Consider the following 19212-nt stretch of genomic DNA (forward strand, 5'->3'; position numbering starts at 1 on the left):
CTTTTTATTACGATTGTGATACCGATACGGTTCGACAGCTTTGGGATTTTTAAGCTAAAACAGATGCGTAAAAATAGCTTTCTAGTAAGATGGAAATATTTCATAATTCATTACGTTGGTGTACTAGAATTAAGTAAGAGCGATAGTACTATTTTGCAGGCAGAAGGTGTAATTAATTTTATATTTGAGCAATTAAAAAAATATGAAAATTTAATTAGTTGTGAAATTAAAAAGGCTTTAACTTGTAGAATATTAGAACGACGAAACAAAACTTTAGTTACTTTATTAGTTTTATTACAATATTTACACACATCAGTAGTTCCCAAAACTGTAGTTAATTCAACTCAAATATTTGTTTCGAAATCTGCTGCAATTTCTCGTGCGAACAATTTAATGAAAATACTTTTTTTTAAATAATAATAATAATGATGATGACGATATAATTTTAGTTGAAACGACAGAATCATGTCGATCTGACAATGATCAGGCAATAGCCTCAATCGATCCTTTGATAACGGAATTAAATAAAAGCATATCATCAATCATGACTAGTCACCGGAGCCTGAGGGGGCCGTGTTTTGTTCAAAGGTTGTAAATGCATTGTTAAAGGTTTGCCGAACAATGGATAGCACTGTGACTATCCTACCTCTAATCATGACTGTGCCAGAAGACGTTTCTAAGGAACCGTTCCAATTGCAAAAAGGTTTTAAATTATTAGAGTATAGCAAACAGCGTACTGAAAAACTCGAAAAATTATATAACGCATTGTTAACTATTAATCCAACGTCAACCGCGTGCGAACGTGTTTTTAGCATTGCCAATAATTTTTGTACGAAAATTCGAAGTTCGATGAAACATGATACACTTGATGCATTAGTTTTTTTAAAATATCATTTTTTAAAAAGTAAATAAAATTTAATATCTCTATAATTTCTCGAACTCTGTATTTAATTTTTAGCTGTAATAACGTTTAATTGTTATTTTTCCTTGTTTTTGTATTATAATAATTTGAATTTATTTCCTCAAAATTTTTGTGATGTATCCATTTGTATTTTTTAAATCAATAAATTTGTTTTTGTCTATTATATTGTATTTTATTACAAAATTTTCAATTTTTTTTCATATTTACGATAGAAATATTAACAAAAAAACAAATGTTTGTGTATTCTCAAATACAATACATATTTTTTTCATGAATATTTAAAGCAATTTCTGGTTATTTTATAAAAAATGTCAGTGAAAACTAACTCAATTTAATTTATAAGCAATTATTTTTTGCATAATATAATATATATACAACTTTTTTTTTTTATGTCAAAATTTAAAACATAAAAAAAAATATTTTCTGAAACCGCTGAAAGCCGGTTGGCCGGTTTTTTTTTGTAAAAAAACCGAAAACCGGTTTTTTTTTCGGGCGGTTTTTTGGAACCCCTAGTATGGATCTAATGAATAATATTATATTCGTGACGAACTTCGATAATCTCCGCCATTCGATTTCAATTGCGTTAATAAAATTCTTTGAAAATAATTACGATTAATCTAAAAAAATAGTTCCAACTTTTCGCTTTTAATAATAAAAATAAAAATAATGGTTCCGATTAAACATTCCATAACAACAGTAAACAGTTGGATAAGCGGTCATCCGGAATTAATATTAAATGGTGAAAAAATTTATTGTGAAAGGTGTAAATATCATATTGTGATTAAAAAATCTTCAGTAAATAAATAGACAATTGAATTCCGATAAACATGATAATGTTCCAAAACGTAAATCATCTGGACATAAATGTTAATTAAATGTAATATTCCTTGGTCAAAGGTTGATAATCCATCATTTCAATCTTTTTACTTTATTTAACTAAGTGTTCAAACCAAGAATATGGATCCGATGTCGTATGTCCAAATGAATCCACCCTACGAAAATGTTATTTACCAGAAGTGTTCAGTTACATGAAAATTCAATTATTAATAAAGCACATGTAATATCATGATGAGCCAGTGATTACTAGATGGGGCGTTTGGCTTCAGGCCGCATTCTACTACGCGGAACGTTTTGATAAAATAAAAATAATAAAATAAAATCGACGGTTTTAATAGTCAAGATGCGATCTCTATATTAAATGCACAAAAAGCTTTTGCGGATCCAAATACTTTTATATATATACAGACACCTGTCGTGGGTCTGTATATATATATATATATATATATATATATATATTGAGTGAATGCGACAGTTGCGCTTCGACCAGATAATACGTATTTTAAATCGACAAAATCGAGGTTTCGTATTCTCCAGTTTTCTCCTCAAAAACAGGACCAATTTTATAAAAAAAATCATCATCGCTATGAGAAGGATATTTTCTATGGTTGTGTTTCCGTATTTTTTTAAAAATCAACCGTTAAATTATCACGCTGGACTCTTTTCGTGGGTGTAAAAACGAGGCGATTTTATAGATATTTGGTGGCTCATAGCTCCTATAAAAAAAAACTAATCAAAATAAATAAAAAAAATAGAAACATGCCTATGGTGGATATCCATAGCATATTAAAAAATAATTTCTCTAGTGCCATAATTGTATGGACTATGCGCTGGTGTTCAGCCCTCTTAAACATGCTCTTCACGGAATAATTCAAGTATTAGTAAGTGTTGACTACAGGAACACATCTAGACTGTAAAACCAGGTATTAATATATACATACATATGTAAGTATGTATGTATTTAAATATTATTTATTTATTTACGGTCTAATTCACACACGTGCATATATGTATATGTACATACGTACGTTCTCTGAGTCATGCATTATTGAAATCGAATATTTTTTTAGGTTGAATCCTTGACCTCATATCTATGTATATACAAACATATGTTCTATTCAAATTTTACACGTGTTACTCAAAAATTGATATGTATCTCCAAATCGACTTTTCATGATTTTAAGAAACTGAAGTTGAAGTTCAAGGCTAAACTACTCTGTTTCCAGCTAAGACATTTGTTGTTGATAGATTTCAGCAAATGGGAGGCAAGTCTTTCGATTTCGTTTTTGAAAATCTTTCGTGTGCGTCTGTCTGGACACTATTTCCATTCCATGCCATCATTTATTGAATCTGCAGCATATATTATATTTATGTAGGCAGAATAAATATGTCGTCATGCTCAATAAAGATAACGCCAATTAAAAATACAGTGTTGTACAAAATCACTTTTCAGTATGCAATAATATTTGGATAAAAACCATTCGGACCGTTTCAAGATAAAAAACTGATTAAAAAAATCTAATTTAAAAAAAAATGGTGATAATTTTGCTGCATATTATATGTATGTATGCACATGTAGACTTTAATTAGGTTAAAATTGAAGTAAATATCTTGTTAACAATTACATATTTAAGAAAAATAAAGAGATTTTTACATTTTAAATAAAAAAAAAAACATTTGAACATTGTAAATAAGTCTAATTTCATTCGTTTTATAAATTCAAGATCGTAGAAAACATGAATGCCAGCGTTAATCCTTTTAAAAATTTTACCGCAACGGATCGAGACCACGAGAGAAGACTTGAAGGTGAAAGAATTTTCTAGAAAATTCCATCAAATCTTGTGATATTTTTTTCGTTTCGTTTGTATATTTAAAATGTTCTTTTATTTTATAGTATATTCGAGATTACGAGACATCATATCTTCGATGCCTTTCTGGAAAGACACCGATTCGATCGAATGGAAGATGAAAGAACGAGACGGCTATATAAAGAGATAGGGTTTACTCATTGAATGGAGTGATCGATAAGTTGGGTAAGTTTTTTTTATACTATTATTATTAGTGACATCTATGTTTAAAAAGTTAAGCATAATATAACAAAGATTTCAAGAATTTGATAAAATAAGTTTTAAAGAAAAATATAGATGTGTCTATAATATAAAAATAATCATTTATTATTTTATATAAATTATATATATTTAAATAAATATATATTTTTAAATGTTTTCTTATATCTTTAAAATATTAAAACAGATTTTATCAGAGACCCGAACTGTTATTTTTTTCTTTCCAGTTTGGTAAAAAAAATATGTTTTAGGTTTTTGGTTCTCTTGTATTTTTAAATGCTTTTTATTATTACGAAATTATGTTCACAATACATCTTATATCTATTTTAATAGCTACTGATCTACTGATCATTTTCTATTTTACAATTTAATTTAATTTGGTTAGTAATCACAGTATTATATTATTCTAATGTTAATCTAAACCATAATAGGAAAAATAGCTCAAAAACCTATTTACAATCCTTATAAATGTTCATAATACATCTAATACATAATATTAATTAACGACTCTCTAAAGTCGATGATCTAAAGCAGATTGTGTTTAGGTAATCTGTGTTTATACCTGAAGGGTATAGACATTTTGTTGTAATCACCGAGACTCTTCACAAGTGTGTTAGTATGGTTATTAGTGATTCTGTCATAGAATCTACTGGTTAGTTTGTAAGTAATGTCTGTAACAAAAGGAATATTATATATGGCATGCAGTTTTTTCAGGTTAGTATATATGGGTGAATTATAAATTATTTTCAGGGATTTATTTTGTATTACTTGGAGCTTGGAAAGGTTAGTATTCGAGGCGTTATTCCATACAGGTGAAGCATAGGTTAATAATGGTAATATTAGCGCGCGATATAATTTTATTTTATTTAGCGTTGATAAAGAACTATGGCGATTAAATATTGGATATATTGAGGATATACCCCGCATCGCTTTGCATTTCGCTGCCTCAATGTGAGGTGCCCATCTCATTATTTTATCGAACGTTACTCCTAAATAATTTCTCTTGTATTTGAATATTAGCAAGTTAATGTAAATACACCCACACTGTGTACTCTCTTTATACGGCTTTTCACTATAACTTAATGTGATCATATATGTATGTACATAGGCAATGGCGGACTGGCCATACAAGCGAACATGCCCGATGGCATGTGGGCCCCACTATCTGTTAGAAAATATGGGCCCTCTGTAAAATTAAATAACTTTTTAACTATTTCACGTGTGTAAAAATTTATAGGATATTGCACTTTGGAACCTAAAGTTTGGGTATTTTAACAAAACGAATTTCTTACGATATACACAAATAATTATGTAATACCTGCTTTAACAGCCCAAGGATCGGTTAATTTTTTTTATTAGGCTCGAAATGTAAGTTTCAACATTTGCGTGGGCCCTTTTGCCGGGCCCATTTCCAACCTTAAGATTATGTATATGTATATACCAATACCTATGTAACAACTACATACTGAAATAAAAATGGGAATAAACAAATTTCTGTGAATAATATAAACTGAATTGCTTAGAACAATTTTGATAGGACGATTCATCATCAACCAGCGATTTAAATTTACTTCATAATAACATTTAATTATACTTCGACGATATAGTAAGATTTAAATACACAATTTTAAACAGTTTCGGAATATAAAATCTATTCCTAATCTAGACACAACCATGTATACAGAAATATAGGATAGGGGCCCCCTCCCCAAAATCCCGATTTTTGATTAACATTAACTGAAAATACTATGCATTTTTTTCAGGGACGTAATAGGGGGGCGCTCGCTTCCCTAAATTAAGGAATAGTGTGAATTTAGAAAATATTATGAATTTAACGATTAATGAGATACTATGGATCTATGAATGCTACTGTATGTTACTTTTGGGTATCTAATAAAATAATCGCTGCTATGTGCTTTGAAAAAAAAAATTATTATTTCGAAACAAGTATATTTTGGTTTTTAAGTGGTATGCCTTGGGTAAAATTCTTAGAAATTGTTCATCCTATGGAGCGAATCGTTAGAAAGGTCCCCTTTACTTTATTTTGTCTCAAAAACAGATGTGTAACGTTTATTTTTCCGAAAGTTTATTTTATTTTTTGTTTTCAAGAAAGGTTTTAAATTAATAATTTACTGAATCGGTTAAATCACAAATAATTTTATTTCTCCTATTTTATTTTATTTGCAGACGTCCATTCTCTCACAAAACAACGAATGAGATGGATTTAAACTTCATGTGTAACGAATTCGGTCCAAAACAAGTTTTAGTTATTTAATATAAATAATAATAAGTCACACAGAGCCATACTCATTTTTCTATATTATGTAAACGTGATTAGCGATCGATTATGAGTTCGAATTTTTGCATGATCTCAAAACTTTTTCTATTGTTATTACGTACATATGTATGTACATAGAAAAAAATTTTCGTCTGCGGCGCTTTATTCGCTTTTTAGATAATATTTTTTTATAATTATTTTTTCAAAAATAAGCTAATTTTTTTCATATTTTAAAACTCAATAAGGTGTATACAAAGAATATTTTCCATTTTTATTCCGATATAAACAAGATTTATTGAAAATTTTTCAATTTTACCAATCTTTGCCTGCCCCTCCCAAGAAAAAGCTGAAATGACGTCCCCGATTGTTTTCTACCGAAAGTAAAAGCCGCTTTTATGCCGCATTCTTTTATGATGCATTCTATTTACCTAGGACAAGGGTTAAAACGAAATATACAATGTAATTTATGGATCAATTTTGCTTTTGCCATTTTTCTTGTACTTAAATTTGTTTATTCCCATTTTTGAATTTTTTTTATCCTTGATTTTTAGCGTGATGGAAAGAAGAAAATTTTGTTATATGGGGGGGGGGACAAATTTTTTCAACCCTGGGTGGGCCCCCTTTGACTCCTGGCATGTACTGATTTCAGTCCCAGTCCGCCACTGTACATAGGTACATAATTAAAATGTCAAAGGAGAATATTTTCTAGCATATGCAGTTTGCCGTTGGTGCACTGCGGAATTGAAGGCGGATTCTGATGCAGCTAAAATGCAGACAAAATACTTTCTTTTATTTATACTTATTTGACATTCTCTAGGCTTACCAAATTTACGTGGGCCGTGCTTTTAGGAACAAAAGTGTGACAACAGTTTAGAAATAATCTACTAGTTTTTTTTTTCCAGAAGTATGGGTGTATCTATAATATTTTTTAAGTTTTGTAGTTTCAATTTTGATGGAATCCAAATCTCGTAAAAATCACTCAACGTCATTTGCTCGGTTTGCAATTTCATTGTGGATTCTTTTAATGGCCGTAATGTATCAATGATGACAATAATTTCGATCTATTTACATATATTCTAAGAAATAGTTCTCCATATTGATTTAAACTATTTTTGAATAAAATTCTTTACATTACAATAAAGAGTTTAACATATCGAATGTATTATTCCATCTAGTAATACAGTCTATTGCATTTTCGTTGAATTTCATTATAAGACAACGGATTCTTAACTTTTTAACACATATAATTAAAATTGAACTGAAAAAACGAACCGCAAAAAAAAAAATATCGGTTCGGTTTCGGTTTTTGTTTTCGGTTTTGTTTCCGGTTCAACTCCCTGGTTTTTATAATATAATTAACAATTATTTATGTATTATTGAGACATCTGTAGTTGAAAAATATATTTATCAAATTGTATATGTACCAACGTACTTCATATTTTGGTTGAAATTTTTGCTAAATTAAAGTTTTACATTTCAAAACATTTAACTAGATATATTAATCATTTAATTTTTTTAATGTTTTGAAATTTAATACTCCAATTTAGCAAAGATTTTAACCAAAACTTATTAACATATTTTTACTCTATAGATGTCTCGATAATACATAAATAGTCATTTATTGTATTATAAAAAAATTTAATTAATTAAATTATTTTTTAATGATTAATCAAAAAAACTTATATAAAATTGTTTTTTCTCACGTGTACGTATTTTTGTATGCATTATAAAGTATTAAATATACATATAAATCTACATCTTTGTATTAAATTTTAGAGAGCTTGAGTTCTGTGGTTGGCAAGCACAAGTAAGAGCTTAATTGATCGGTTTTTTTTTTACCATACGGATATGTACTTTGTTGCTAACGAAATAATGAAAAATCGATTTCTACACCTGCATATGAAGCCTATTTATTTCCTGGTATAAATTAAAAAGATAAAACATTCCAACTTTTTATTTACCCTTTTAACCCTCCCGTACCGATATGGAGTACATCTCAACGCCAAAATTCTTGTTTTTTCAACCATTTTGTAGGCATATAGTACAACTTAAACTTAACCTCCACTGGCAGAGTGAGCCTCTGGAAATCATACAGATCACTTCTCCGAAGAAACCTCTTCGTACATACAATAACCATTGTACCAATTGAACGAAAAAAAACGATCCTCTTTCAAACTACACAACACGTGTTTCGTTAGACCGGGATACGGTCAACATACCTTCCCTGTCTTACAATTTGTTAAATAGTAACTGCATCTATCTTAAATTTATTGTATTCCACAAAGATAACCTAATGAATCAACAAAAAAATAAAAATACTCGTGGATTATGTCAAAATGATTTAGTATGTGCGTAGTAGTGAAGTGAGTACGCGGCCCTTTTTTTACTTATTACTTACCTCCTTTACGTTTCACATGGCTTTCGTGTCAGTGGTCATTTTTTGTAACTGGCAATGACCAATCGATACCGACAGTGGAAGGGGCCGAAGTCTTGTGCTAACGGAAGTTTGGTATCCAGCACTGCGGCGAGCGGATTTCTCTAGCACGGATAGGTAGAGTATTAATGTTTTACATGCATAAGTAAACCACAATTAGGGTTGCCACCGAAGTCTCCGGGCTTCGGGTTTCAAGGTTATGTCTCCATGTGTGTAGTAAATCCCCCACAAGATACAAAGAACTTGACAGGTATGTAGCTCATGTCTTTTGTATGAAATGTTTGGCGATATCTTGTGAACAAAAATGTATTACTGAGCGAATAAGGTATATGTACATAAATATAAATACATATTTTTTTTGTCACTATCATCGGGTGAGACTTGGGTCTGAGGTGGCAACCCTAACCATAATAATACATTAAAAACATTTTTAACAAAATTTATAAATGTGTTTTCCAGATGAAGGAGTTTGCGATATAATCGACAATAGTTTTGTTCTGACTTGACTGTCTTGGATGCTTTGCTTCGGTACTCGTGAAATCATCTCTGGAGTGTTTATTTACAAAAATACTACATCAACCGATCTTCCATTAAGGAGTTTTGCATTGATCAACGAGTCGTACGATTTGCAGACTAAGGAAAAACCTCCGGAGAAGTGGAGTGTGCAAAAATACTTTGAAACCCGAAAAAATGTTTTTGTATCAAATTTCAGTCAATCTGAGTGCAGATATGTGACTAGATCAGTGGTTCTCATGTGCGGCCACCAACGCTATATTGAGTAATATTTCACTATTTTATTTGTAAAATTATTTATAAATTTTTGACATGTATTACATACATAGTTCGAATTATAAACAACTACAAAAAAATAAATTTATGTACAATAATAGAATATTGTACATAAATCAATGCAAGCATATAGCAAGTTCCAGATATAGATTGAAGACACTATAAATTAACGTTTTAAATTTGAATTCAGAAGTTGTTTTAATCGAACTACATAATATGCAAAAAATAACAAATAAAATTGTGAAATATTACTTTATGAAGCGTTGATGGCTGCACATGAGAACCACTGGTACATATGCATGTCAAACTAGAATGATCTCCTATTATTAATTTTATTACTATCATCAAAACGAAAGCGAATAATAAAAGCCTTGTAAATAGATAATAATCGTTAGATTAATAACTAATATATACATACATGCATATATGTAGAATAAATTTATTGTAAGTATATTTTATGATAAATAAAAATCTATTAAAAATTCAAAGAAAATAACTTTTTGATACAACCATCAGTCATAATTATTATTGCAAAATTTAAAAAAGTATGAGACCCTAGATAACTACCAATGAGGATTTCGAATTTTGTAAAGGTGTGTTTAGACTCTCTAATATGTATATCTTGCAACAATATAAAATAAACAAATTCTAAGTCTATTAATTAATGTATTTCTCAAAAACTAGTTCGATCTTCATCGTTCTTAAAATGTCATGCTCAAATTCTAAATACCAAGCCACAATCTAAAATACTCAGCAGCTAGGGATTTCCAACGAGAAATTCTACTCTAATTATAAATTCAGCAATTCCGGTGTAAACCAGTCTTTATAAACATTGACACGGATTACACGACCCATATTCAATGCATTTTTTTTCAATGCTACCTGGAAACAGATTTTACCTGCATTGCATTTTTGCATTATATCTTACATAAGGTTTTTGTGCTTTTTCTTCAGCTTTTTATATTCAATATTAGATAAATAGCAGAAATATTTTAGTTTTTCTGTTCTGACGGTATCTATTCCGCGTCTGCATGTGATGTATCATTCTGAGTGTTAGAAAACTATCGATTGAAGACAAATTGATTGATGCCTGGTACACATTTTTTGTCTTCCAGAAATTATAAGACAGAGACAAATAGTTCACTGCTGCAGTGTTTACCAGACTTTCTGGTCCAGACATCGACTTTTTGTTTATATTTTATGTTAATTCTGAGTTAAAAAACTTCTGTGGGAATTTAAAAAAGTAGTAAACCGGGACATTTGGGCGTCCCGAGAGGTTTGTTCGGGATACCGGGACACTGGACTTCAAACTGGTGACAATCCCGATTAATCGGGACGCCTGAAAACCCTAATTATGTCCGTTGTTTATATCATTAATTTTTATCTTCGTGACAATTGACGTGTATAATAAATGTATATAGCGCTTTAAAGCATAGGTTCCCAAACTTATTTTCCCCGTGGACCCCTAACCCAGTATTTTATCCTTCGTGGACCCCCTCCCCCAGGATGCGTAATAGTGAAATTAGTAATAGTGTAATTTTTTTAAATACAAATATGAACATACTGTGATAGGCACCACTAAGTATTTTATATTTTAATTTATATTTAATTTATATTTTTGGTGTTAAGTATTTTATATTTTAATATTGACTTTTTATTTCAATTTCATTAGTATCACAGGATGTTTTTAGATATCACTGTGAAGAAACCAAAATTAATTTCGAGTCACAGCCTTAAATACGAAAGAGCGCGCACCGGTGCGCTTATGGTGATGAAGTGGTTAAGAATACTTGGAAAAGGAACATAGACGATGGACCTATACAAAAACTACTATACAAAAAAACTCGGACGTGACTAACCCATTACTTTATCATAAAAAAAAATTCGATAATGAAACATAGTACATACACGTTCACACATACCGGCTATGAGAGAATTTTCGATATAAATGTATGAAAAAGTTACAACAGGACAACAGTTCTACTTCCGGTTGTTGAATTTTGTTTAAAATATTTTGGTTACTTAAAATTACTATAAATATTATAAGCACAAACTATCACTAATATAGAAATAGTTTAAAATGTCAAAATAAAATAATGAAATATTGTTTTAAGAAAAATTACTACTTCCGGTTTACGAATTTTAATCAAAACTTTATCAACTTTAAGTTAGTACATGAAGAATACAAATATTAATTTTCAGCTTCATACGTTCAGTGGTGTGGAATAAAGTTACATAAAGCAAAAATAATAACGACAAAAATATAATCGAAATAAATTCAAAATAAGAGAAAATAAATGAAGAATTAAAAACAGAAAATAATATATTGATAAAATGAATAACTATAAAAACCCATTAATTTTAAGGAAATCATCAAGTTTTTTTATTAAAAGGTTTAGATTACTAGAAGTTACCAATTCAATAAATATATTATTCAAAATATTAACCATTATGGACGCAAAAACGAAATAACATATAGACATATAAAAAATGAAAAAAATAAATCAATATACGTATATAAGAAAACAATTACAACATAAGAACACATATACGATTTCAAGTCATACAATCGATCAAATTGAATCAAACGAAGCGATCAAATTGGTACGTGCGATAGGATAAGAGAAAAAATTGCGGCATCTATCCAAACCTGTCAACATCAATTCAAACCCGTGTTGATAGGTTTGAATTGATCAACAAGTGTCGATCTGGAGCAGCTATGGTGAAAATGAAAAAAAAGAATATAATACAATATTGCTAAGCAGAAGCTTTACAACAGACAGATTTACCGACAGATCGCTACGTTCACGGGCTATTGTCTAATCTCACCTACAAATACACACATACGTATATCCTGAAAATAGTCGATATATTTTATATGATAGAAAGGTGGTAGACTCATTTCAAATTATTTCCAATATACCAGATATTGAACGCACGACTTTCGTTCTATTCTTTTTATACTACTTCCATATATGTATGTATACATATTTAATATAAATTCGGTACATGGAGGGCTTTCCTTCAACGGTGAAGAAATTACTCTTCAACGCGATGTGGAGATGGCAACATAGGGTTATTTTAATCAACGTTAAATTAACGAGGGGCGGGGGGATATTTTGGCATAATTTTTGCGGCAAGTCGAGACATGTTTGCGTACACACGTACACAATTACATGTCGCCGAAAATAAGATAACGGGTGTTATTGTGGCGAAGTGTGGGGTCAGATAGACCACGGGTGTGCGATTACGGGTCGGGGTCACGGTCTGGGGTCACGCACATCCGCCTCGACACGGAGTCACGTGAGGGTTGTGTCTTTTAATCGGTTCGGAGTCAAATGTATATCTCTGTCTGTCTGTATATACATACATATATAAATTATAAAATATAGAGTGAAAAAAGAAAAATTTATAGGCGTTTAAACAATTAAAATCTGACATAGCGAGAGGGTGGCGAAAAGGGAAAAAACGATCGGAAGAGTGTGGATAAATATGGCAATGTGGATAATGGTAATTGGATTAATAGTCACATTGCGGTGGTCACAAAGACTTGGCACTCAAGTTCTCGATAGTATGATAGTTATCGTTAGTATGATGGACTTTTTGGCTGCCAGATGTTCCGTTATAGAGATTTTAGTGACTTTGTGACCAATAATGATCGAACCGTAGATAATAGTTACCGAGAACGATAATGAAGTATTTTCAAACGTGTGTATTACGATTATTTTTCACCATTGTAATGGTGGATTTGATTTCCACATATATTGATGACCAAACCGAGCAAAATGGCAAAGTTTGAAAACGATCGGATAAGAACCCAAATTTCGTCACACGAAAAAATCGAAAGCGAAGTAAGAAGAGGTTAGTGACTAGTAAAAAAAAAAATATTTGTTTGCCAGCTATGAAAAAATATATAATTTTTAACTTAGGACCACCAAATTTGCTATACTTTCTCATTGTGAAATGTATGGTAGACTGGTTTTGGAAGGGTTTTTTTCTGGCTTTGAGCAAAGCTAGTAATTTATATTATAGCCAGAAGTATAGCTCGGTGGTTGCGTTAATGCTAACCACCGAGAGGTTCCCGGGTTCAAGCCCTGGGCTAACCTCGATTGAATTGAATTTATTCAGAAGTATTTCAGACTTGGACATTTGTGACTCCGAATCGATCGTTTCCTTTCACAGTTTACCAACGTGTCTGATTTAAATTGGCAAAATCATTCCTACACACTGTCACCACTATTTGAATATGATTTCAAAAAATTTTAATCTATAAATTTATATATGGACAAGTTGGTCCAATGATGCCGCTAAAGGTAATAGTTATATGTACATAAAAATGTAAATAAAAAAAAAAATACACATGTAGTTAAAATATTGAGTGTCGGTAAATAAACGTGTATTTCAAATTAGAATAATGTATTGTCTGGGTATGTTTTTGCATCTGTGTAAATACGCCAAAATGGAGAAGCTGGGAGCTTACGCATAAATCAGTTGGGCTTTCTATCCTTATTTGAGGTTTGTGGTTATTCAATATTTCAGTCAAAGTCAACATCATTGTGGTTTTCGATCGTTTATTGTTGTTCTTATTAATTAATCGGACTTTCAAAAGCTTACAGTTATATTTCAAACATTTGCTCGGTGGAAATATTTCAAATTTATTTTGAAAAAAAAAATAAGTAAATATATAAAATAAATAAAAAAACAATTAAACCTGTAAAATTTTTGTCCTGAAATATTTCTATTCAAAAATTTATTCATAATTTAAAATATATTCAAATGCCAGAAAATGGTTTTTAGAATTAGATTATAAAGAATGTAAAGGATTCTGTTTGAGGAGTACGAATTCGATTAAAATCAACCAAAATAATATTAAAAAAAACAGGCTGACTATAACTCGTTATTCCATCCACAAGTCTGCAAAGAAAGAAAAATAAAAACCACTACAACGCAATCAGGAATCAATAAAAGATACAAATCAGTCAAAATCTCGAAATCATTTGCCACTTCGTATATTTTATTTTTATTTATTATATTTTTTATTTTTAAACATTGAAATTAAAAACATTGCAGTATTTTTTATTACATAAATCGCTGTATTTCGAGAGGCTGAAGAGCAATTAATTTATTACATCTATGTATTTAGACTTGTACATAAATTTTTCATATTGTACATTAATCAAATTCAGATATTTGTGACAGCGGGTAGGATGATGTTTGCCAATCTGATGGAGGAACTCAAATAAATTGACAAACTCTGATAGGAAACAATCGACTTGGAGTCACAAATATCCAAGTATGACCAGCAGCATTAAATATTAGCACGGGATCGAACCCGGTAACCTTTCGGTGCTAAACATAAAAGCAACTACCGAGAAATACTGCTGCCTATATATATATATATATATATATATATATATATATATATATATATATATATATATATATATATATATATATATATATATGTACATAAAAACCTACATACATATGTTAATAAAATAAAAATCTAATTGAGAATGCAAAAGCAAAGCAAAAAAACACAAAATACATACGTATTTTGTATTTTTATTAAAACCATTTATCAATAATAGAAGTATGACAGAAAAGTAGATAAATATATGAAACTTTGAGCATATTATAATTGTGACTCGAGCATATATATATATATATATATATATATATATATATATATATATATATATATATATATATATATATATATATATATATTTATATATATATATATATATATATATATATATATATATATATATATATATATATATATATATATATATATAATAATTAGACTTGCAAAAACAAATTTCATGAAAAACAATCATTTTTATATGGTGGTACAATTAAGCATTATGTACTACCAAGTGGTACGCGAGTCAAAAAAGGTTGGGAAACGCTGAGGGGGCCATGTATTGTTCAAAGGTTGTAAATGCGCTCAGTTCGAGGTGATACTTCGCCGAGGTGACATGTTACTACCGACCGCTTCCTGACACCTGAGATGTCCTGCAAATGACTTCCTGGGAGACGATGGAACTCACCAGTGATGGTCAACACACTTAGGTATTTATCCTTACCATTGCAAAAAAATATACTGTCGCCATTTTGGTTATGCATTTTGTTTCCATCGTTTTTGCGATTACTTTAAGATTGTGTGCATTTTTGTCGGGAACTCTGCGCGAAAAAGATGTCACCACACAGTGTGATTGCTTAGAGCCGCTTATCATATGACGAATTCACAATAACGGGCGCTGTATAATATTGTATGTCTGTACATCGGTTTCAATTTGATTCGGCCATTTTTTATTGCGCAGTTTGCAATTTCTTTGTTTGCGTTTTTACAGGTATTCCTCGACTTTTATTTTTGGATTCAGTGTGACAGCATGCTATACACCTATTCACATACACTACGCAAGCGCATTTGTTCGCGACAACTCTCAATAACAGACCTATACTAACCGTGACCTTCAGGTGACACCGTCCATTAAATCGATTACTTGCCTGTAGGGGAGAAAAGTCTATGTTGACATGCGCTTCTGAGCTCATGGCAACAAGGGGCGGTGAGAGGGGCGGGGGAAGCCGGGGTTGCTTCAATCGATACAGTGTCTGGGTAAATTTTCAGGACCACCCCATGGCGCAGGTCAGATCCAGACGAGCCTTCAGCGAGAGAACATCTTTGTGGAAGATAATGGAGCTCAACAGTGATGGGGCCGCACACATACAGGTATTTACGACTGCAACTGCGAAATCAAAAATATTTTTTCCTGTCGCCATTTTGGTTGTGCGTTTTGTTTACGTCATTCTGCGTTTCTTTTTGACTGTATCATATTACGCATTCACAATAGCGGGCGTTCTACAATATTCGGTGGCATTTTGTTTCGGCTTTTGGGTGCGTTATCTGGTAAATTGCTATTTTTTACTTTATCTATGTTTTTAGTTGTATTGTTTTAAATTGGGAATTTTGGGTTTCTTTTGCAATTTTGTTCATTGCAAGCAACCGCAATTGTATGTAGTTGTAGCTGTACTTTTTTACTTTATCTATGTACGTAGTAACAATAGATGAAGTTTTGTGATCATGCGAAAATTCGAACTCGAGATTTTGACTGATTCGAACTCAGAATCGATCACTGATCACGTTTTCATGATCTAGAAAAAATGTGTGTGTGTGTGTGTCTGTGTGTGTCTGTGTGTGTGTCTGTGTGGGTGTGTATTTTGGGGATATTTTTAACACTGTTAGTCCTATCGAACTGAAACTTAGTATCGGTTACTGAAATTCTTATCGACACGACGTAAATTTTTTTCAAATTTTTAAGTTGACCGGAAATGGTACCTCGCCTTATAGGTGTCCTCTTTTTTTAAGTTTTTGAATTCAATTATCTCCCAAATCACTAACTGAATCGGACTGATTTTTTTTTAAATATAATAGAAATAATAATTTTTATAACCTCATATTTTTTAAATATTTCTATCTGAACCGGAAGCAGTACTTTTACTCTAGAGAATCGAAGTTTTTTATGTTTTTTTCAGATCTTCATATCTAGAAGTTTAAGTTTAATACCAAGTTAATTATAAAATTTAGTTAGCATCCGTCAACCGGAAGTAGCAGTTTACTCTTGTTCGATTTTTCTTCCACTATTTTTTTCGACCCCTTAAGCATGTGTGTTCGTCACAAAAAAATTCAAGTATAATTCTTGTTGCAATTTGATGAAAATGAAAAAAAATTATTAAATTTTATAAACCGGAAGTGGGATTTTTTTCAAAATGTTGTGAAAATGTTGAAAATGTTGTGCCCACTACTCTGTCCGCACCCCTGATCGCATTAAGCTGAAAATTTATATTTCTATCCTTTATGTACTAACTTAGAGCTGGTAGGGTTTTGGTCAGAATTCGTAAATCGGAAGTAGTATTTTTTTTAAAAACAATATTTCATTATTTTTTCATTATTTTATTTTGACCTTTTAAATTGTTTTAAGCTTCTTGATATTTAATGTGTATAATAAAAATAGTGATTTTAAGTCAAAATGAAAAAAAAATTACTTAATTTAATGAACCGGAAGTGGGATTTTTTTCCTCGTAGAAAGGTCAAAAACGTTGTGCCCACTACTCTGTCCGCACCCCTGATCGCATTAAGCTGAAAATTTATATTTCTATCCTTTATGTACTAACTTAGAGCTGGTAGGGTTTTGGTCAGAATTCGTAAATCGGAAGTAGTATTTTTTTTAAAAACAATATTTCATTATTTTTTCATTATTTTATTTTGACCTTTTAAATTGTTTTAAGCTTCTTGATATTTAATGTGTATAATAAAAATAGTGATTTTAAGTAAAAATAAAAAAAAATTACTTAATTTAATGAACCGGAAGTGGGATTTTTTTCCTCGTAGAAAAGTCAAAAATGTTGTGCCCACTACTCTGTCCGCACCCCTGAACGTATTAAGCTGAAAATTTATATTTCTATCCTTTATGTACTAACTTAGAGCTGGAAGGGTTTTGGTCAGAATTTGTAAACCGGAAGTAGTATTTTTTTTTAAAACAATATTTCATTATTTTATTTTGACCTTTAAAATTATTTTTATTTTCTTGATATTTAATGAGTATAATACTGATAGTGATTTTTAGTAATAAAAAAAATTTGAACAAAATCTGATAACCGGAAGTAGATCTTTTGTTTTGTGCAAGTTTCCATACATTTGCGCTCAATTTGTATCGCTATCATAGTCATCAGTTCAATATCGAATTTTGTTTTGTAACCTTCTTATATTCATCAAATACATAGATAAAGTCATGGGTTGGTCACACCCGAATTTTTTTATATATTACCTCAATTTATGATATTTCAAATGATTATTTGTATAAATGCACTAACTGCTAAATTTGAATTCAATAGTGTTAGTTGATATTTTTACGTTGCTAGTTTAAATTTTTGACACTCTCCAAGTAAGGGCGAAATCATACAGCGGTGAATGTGGGACTTGGGGTTTTTTTTAGATAGTTCAAAACATATAGAAAAAATATCGCGTTTGTGGTATAGTCCTTTGAAAACGATACATTCGACCGTTCGTCGTTGAAATTGTATGGTAGTATTTATCCTTGCTTTCAGTAAAATTCGGTCCGAGGGTCGTTCGTCAGAACGGTGTAAATCTACATATATTTTTTTATCAAACTTCTCTTTGACTGTTACTAGGAAGGATAGTTCCGAGTGCAGACTGCAGACACATTATACAGTTAGTTTTGCTTGTGCATAACGGAAAAAAAGATATTTTCTCTTGAACTGCTACGTACTAAACTGCGACCTTTTTATATATATATATATATATATATATATATATATATATATATATATATATATATATATATATATATATATATATATATATATATATATATATATATATATATATAATATATATATATGTCTTATATAATATATATAAGTCTCAGACTTACGAGAGCTGAGACTTATGTTCTTGACGATGTAAAGCGAAACTGAAACGAAATGTAATTGGCCATCGCGGGTCGAGTGGGGGGTGATTGCGATCGAAGTCTCATCTTAGATCGGTTTATTTTTATTTATGTAAGTCTCATCCTAAATTTTATTAACGCAAATATTTCAAAATACGAACCACGAACTCAAAAATAATAAAAAATAAAAGTCAAATTCTGCCGACCGCTATACGCACGAACAATGTTGTATTTTTGACCAAAATGCAATGCCTTAGCATTGAAACGTAATGTAATTGGCCATTGCGAGTCGAGTGGGGGTGAATGCGATAGCATGTATCCATGTACATATGTATAATACTGTAACGTAGAGATTAGGTGAGTGGCGCTCGTGGACTGATGGTTCACGACCGCGGATCACCTGATCTCTC

The 19212-nt window shown here is 30.6% G+C and overlaps 1 protein-coding gene across 3 annotated transcripts in view; it reads left to right on the forward strand.

Moving 5' to 3' along the window:
* The first annotated feature begins 15280 nt into the window (after positions 1 to 15280).
* The window catches only part of LOC143922771 (arylphorin-like), a 39435-nt gene continuing 35503 nt past the window's right edge, over positions 15281 to 19212 (forward strand). For 2 of the 3 annotated variants that reach the window (XR_013261648.1, XM_077446108.1), the window contains exons 1-2: positions 15281 to 15404; positions 15964 to 16065. The gene's annotated coding sequence lies outside the window, so the exon portion shown is untranslated. The remainder of the gene's footprint in view (positions 15405 to 15963; positions 16066 to 19212) is intronic. The other variant, XR_013261649.1, reaches the window with a different exon arrangement.

Source organism: Arctopsyche grandis, chromosome 2 (genome assembly GCF_051622035.1).
Source record: "Arctopsyche grandis isolate Sample6627 chromosome 2, ASM5162203v2, whole genome shotgun sequence".
In the NCBI taxonomy this organism is placed as follows: Eukaryota; Metazoa; Arthropoda; class Insecta; order Trichoptera; family Hydropsychidae; genus Arctopsyche; species Arctopsyche grandis.